At 41.5% G+C, this 5,383-nt stretch overlaps 1 pseudogene; it reads right to left on the bottom strand.

Moving 5' to 3' along the window:
* Positions 1 to 4,042: 4,042 nt before the first annotated feature.
* LOC126106986 (5S ribosomal RNA) lies at positions 4,043 to 4,160 on the bottom strand (annotated as a pseudogene).
* Between the last annotated feature and the right edge of the window lie 1,223 nt (positions 4,161 to 5,383).

Below are 5,383 nucleotides of genomic sequence, written 5' to 3' on the forward strand. Positions count from 1 at the left end.
CTCTGTATACTACAGCATCATCCGCGAAAAGCCGCATGGAACTTCCGACACTATCTACTAGGTCATTTATATATATTGTGAAAAGCAATGGTCCCATAACACTCCCCTGTGGCACGCCAGAGGTTACTTTAACGTCTGTAGATGTCTCTCCATTGAGAACAACATGCTGTGTTCTGTTTGCTAAAAACTCTTCAATCCAGCCACACAGCTGGTCTGATATTCCGTAGGCTCTTACTTTGTTTATCAGGCGACAGTGCGGAACTGTATCGAACGCCTTCCGGAAGTCAAGGAAAATGGCATCTACCTGGGAGCCTGTATCTAATATTTTCTGGGTTTCATGAACAAATAAAGCGAGTTGGGTTTCACACGATCGCTGTTTCCGGAATCCATGTTGATTCCTACATAGTAGATTCTGAGTTTCCAAAAACGACATGATACTCGAGCAAAAGACATGTTCTAAAATTCTACAACAGATCGACGTCAGAGAGATAGGTCTATAGTTTTGCGCATCTGCTCGACGACCCTTCTTGAAGACTGGGACTACCTGTGCTCTTTTCCAATCATTTGGAACCTTCTGTTCCTCTAGAGACTTGCGGTACACGGCTGTTAGAGGGGGGCAAGTTCTTTCGCGTACTCCTGTCCAAGTCATCTTGTATCCTCCTACAGCCACTCAAAGACGACACCTTCCTGTACCCCACAGCATCATCGGCAAACAGCCATACATTGCTATCCACCCTATCCAAAAGATCATTTATGTAGATAGAAAACAACAGCGGACCTACCACACTTCCCTGAGGCACTCCAGATGATACCCTCACCTCCGATGAACACTCACCATCGAGGACAACGTACTGGGTTCTATTACTTAAGAAGTCTTCGAGCCACTCACATACTTGGGAACCAATCCCATATGCTCGAACCTTACTTAGGAGTCTGCAGTGGGGCACCGAGTCAAACGCTTTCCGGAAGTCTAGGAATATGGCATCATTCTGATACCCTTCATCTATTACTACAGATAAGCAACACATCTGAACATAAATGTCTCTATAATACGCTTTCTCAAAACATTGTTACTTCCGCGTCCACAGTTTTCACTTGAGAGTTTGTGCGACAATAGACTATCAAGTGAGAAACGAACGTGAACGCCAACATCGTCTGAAGCAAAATCTATATAGCATAGAAAAATGAGATGGCGGTGGCATTACAATTACTGTGGTGCTGTCTTCCGTGACCGGCTGCTGTGGCCGAGCTGTTCTAGGCACTTGAGTCCGGAACCGCGCTACTGCTACGGTCGCAGGTTCGAATCCTGCCTCGGGCATGGATGTGTGTGACGTCCTTAGGTTAGTTAGGTTTAAGTAGTTCTAAGTTCTAGGGGACTGATGACCTCAGATGTTAAGTCCCATAGTGCTCAGAGCCTTATAGTGACCTTCTTCTCCTTCTTCCTCTTGCTCTTCTTCCATTCCCCACGCTTCGAAGACGCTGAAATTCAACGTAATATCGACAAGTAATATATTGATCCAATTTTTATCAGAATTATTTTTTTATATACGAAAGTAATTTTTCAGTTTTTTTTTTTTTCATCAGTCTACTGACTGGTTTGATGCGGCCCGACACGAATTCCTTTCCTGTGCTAACCTCTTCATCTCAGAGTAGCACTTGCAACCTACGTCCTCAATTATTTGCTTGACGTATTCCAATCTCTGTCTTCCTCTACAGTTTTTGCCTTCTACAGCTCCCTCTAGTACCATGGAAGTCATTCCCTCATGTCTTAGCAGATGTCCTATCATCCTGTCCCTTCTCCTTATCAGTGTTTTCCACATATTCCTTTCCTTTCCGATTCTGCGTAGAACCTCCTCATTCCTTACCTTATCAGTCCACCTAATTTTCAACATTCGTCTATAGCACCACATTTCAAATGCTTCGATTCTCTTCTGTTCCGGTTTTCCCACAGTCCATGTTTCACTACCATACAATGCTGTACTCCAGACGTACATCCTCAGAAATTTATTCCTCAAATTAAGGCCGGTATTTGATATTAGTAGACTTCTCTTGGCCAGAAATGTCTTTTTTGCCATAGCGAGTCTGCTTTTGATGTCGTCCTTGCTCCGTCCGTCATTGGTTATTTTACTGCCTAGGTAGCAGAATTCCTTAACTTCATTGACTTCGTGACCATCAATCTTGATGTTAAGTTTCTCGCTGTTCTCATTTCTACTACTTCTCATTACCTTCGTATTTCTCCGATTTACTCTCAAACCATACTGTGTACTCATTAGACTGTTCATTCCGTTCAGCAGATCATTTAATTCTTCTTCACTTTCACTCAGGATAGCAATGTCATCAGCGAATCGTATCATTGATATCCTTTCACCTTGTATTTTAATTCCACTCCTGAACCTTTCTTTTATTTCCATCATTGCTTCCTCGATGTACAGATTGAAGAGTAGGGGCGAAAGGCTACAGCCTTGTCTTACACCCTTCTTAATAAGAGCACTTCGTTCTTGATCGTCCACTCTTATTATTCCCTCTTGGTTGTTGTACATATTGTATATGACCCGTCTTTCCTTATAACTTACCCCTACTTTTTTCAGAATCTCTAACAGCTTGCAGCATTTTATATTGTCGAACGCTTTTTCTAGGTCGACAAATCCTATGAAAGTGTCTTGATTTTCCTTTAGCCTTGCTTCCATTATTAGCCGTAACGTCAGAATTGCCTCTCTCGTCCCTTTACTTTTCCTAAAGCCAAACTGATCGTCACCTAGCGCATTCTCAATTTTCTCTTCCGTTCTTCTGTATATTATTCTTGTAAGCAGCTTCGATGCATGAGCTGTTAAGCTGATTGTGCGATAATTCTCGCACTTGTCAGCTCTTGCCGTCTTCGGAATTGTGTGGATGATGCTTTTCCGAAAGTCAGATGGTATATCGCCAGACTCATATATTCTACACACCAACGTGAATAGTCGTTTTGTTGCCACTTCCCCCAATGATTTTAGAAATTCTGATGGAATGTTATCTATCCCTTCTGCCTTATTTGACCGTAAGTCCTCCAAAGCTCTTTTAAATTCCGATTCTAATACTGGATCCCCTATCTCTTCTAAATCGACTCCTATTTCTTCTTCTATCACATCAGACAAATCTTCACCCTCATAGAGGCTTTCAATGTATTCTTTCCACCTATCTGCTCTCTCTTCTGCATTTAACAGTGGAATTCCCGTTGCACTCTTAATGTTACCACCGTTGCTTTTAATGTCACCAAAGGTTGTTTTGACTTTCCTGTATGCTGAGACTGTCCTTCCGACAATCATATCTTTTTCGATGTCCTCACATTTTTCCTGCAGCCATTTCGTCTTAGCTTCCCTGCACTTCCTACTTATTTCATTCCTCAGCGACTTGTATTTCTGTATTCCTGATTTTCCCGGCACATGTTTGTACTTCCGCCTTTCATCAATCAACTGAAGTATTACTCATGGTTTCTTCGCAGTTACCTTCTTTGTACCTATGTATTCCTTTCTTTTCAGGTAACAAGACGTTGAAAAAAAGAAACTTTTGGACATTATTATGCAAAATTTCGGATATACTGGCAGGTCACTTTAACATTACACTTTTTCAGGTCATCAATCAAATCTTACTAGAACGCAATATCCGTGATAAGACAGTAGTAGTGGTTACAGACAACGCTGCAGTTACGAAAAAGCTGCCGAAATCTTAAGGATTCGAATTCACCCTGTTCCGCCCCCTGCACCAACTTATCAGAACAAGATTGATTCCAAGCAGAAACGTTTTCCAAAATTTTATTGAAAACAAAGGCTACTGCGACTTTCCTTCATAACTCTTCACTCCTCCCGAAGAGGCCATGAAGGCCAAAAGGTACCGACGGGCCGCCGTGCTAACCTCAGCTCAAAGGCGCCACTGGATGCGGAATATGCAGGGTCATGTGGTCAGCACACCGCTCTCCCGGCCGTATGTCAGTTTCCGAGACCGGAGCCGCTACTTCTCAGTCAAGTAGCTCCTCAGTTTGCCTCACAAGCGCCGAGTGCACCCCGCTTGCCAACAGCACTCGGCAAACCGAATGGTCACCCATCCAAGTGCTAGTCCAGCCCAAAAGCGCTTAACTTCGGGGATCTGACGGGAACCGGTGTTACCACTGCGACAAGGCCGTTGGCCTAACTCTGCACTAACCAGTGACAAACTGCGCAATGTTAAAAAAAAGAGCAAACAAACAAGAACTGCGACTGGTACAAGATGTAACAGCTCGTGGCACTAGCTCAAAAGAATTTTGGAGAGTAGGAAATGCGCTTGACATTGAAATCAATGCAAGTTCAAAAGCACTGCCAATCCTCACAGCAGAAAATTACTTAGCTATACAAGAGATATTAGATCTTCTTGGACCTTTTGAAGTAGAACAACAACAATCTCAGGAAGTCATACATCACTGCTTCCTTTATTATACATCTTATACGAGGCATTGCTGCAAAGTTTTCGGGCTTGTAAAGCACCTTAACGACTAATGAAGGACGAAGCGTTCTGGATTCCTTGACTACATCAGTCAATGAAAGAGTGAAACCATTCAACGCATTGCCTATTAATATGCTTGTAACATTATTAGATCCTAGGTTTAAAAAACTTGTTTCAGGACATTCCAAGAGGCACAAAACAAGTACTTCAGAAAGAGTATGCTGCTATAATCGGATCAACTACAAGAATAAGATCTGAAACATGAGCATCCGTGAGCAGTACTAGCACGTGTACTGATTGGTACAGCCAACAGTTTGAAAGCGGATGGTATACTTTTCTTTGCCCAATTAGCTACAGCGTAACGTCGACGTCGTTACACCAGTCAGTAACTTGATGACTGAATTAAACCAATATTTTGAAAAACTTGCGATAGACAAGCATGCTTGTAGATTAAAATATTGTGCAAAATCTAATAGTACGTTGTGGTGTCCAGTGACTTTAGTTCCTGCAGAGAACGTTTTCTCCAAGGCAGTATGAGTAATTCCTTAAACGCAACAGACTAAAGAAAAAGAACTTTAACACCTTACGTGTATCTTTTAGTATTGTACTTCAAACAGCGGACTGAAGTACAAGAATTTAAATACCTTACTTTTTATATAACTAAATTTGCGTATCTTGTATTGTTGTATTTTAAGCAATAAAAATTCTTTGAAAGCTATTTTTCGTTGAAATACCTGTTCCTGACAATCGATAGTTAATCAATACATCGATAGTATTTTAAAACACTATCGATAATGTCGGATGTGTCAACTATCAATGTCTAAGTAACACTACTGGGACCCCTATGTTTAAACCGATATTTAAGGCAAAAATCATTTGACATTTTTAATTTATGCTATATAACATTTATTTTTACAATTATTTTAGTGTT

This window comes from Schistocerca cancellata, chromosome 10, assembly GCF_023864275.1.
Source record: "Schistocerca cancellata isolate TAMUIC-IGC-003103 chromosome 10, iqSchCanc2.1, whole genome shotgun sequence".
Lineage (NCBI taxonomy): Eukaryota > Metazoa > Arthropoda > Insecta > Orthoptera > Acrididae > Schistocerca > Schistocerca cancellata.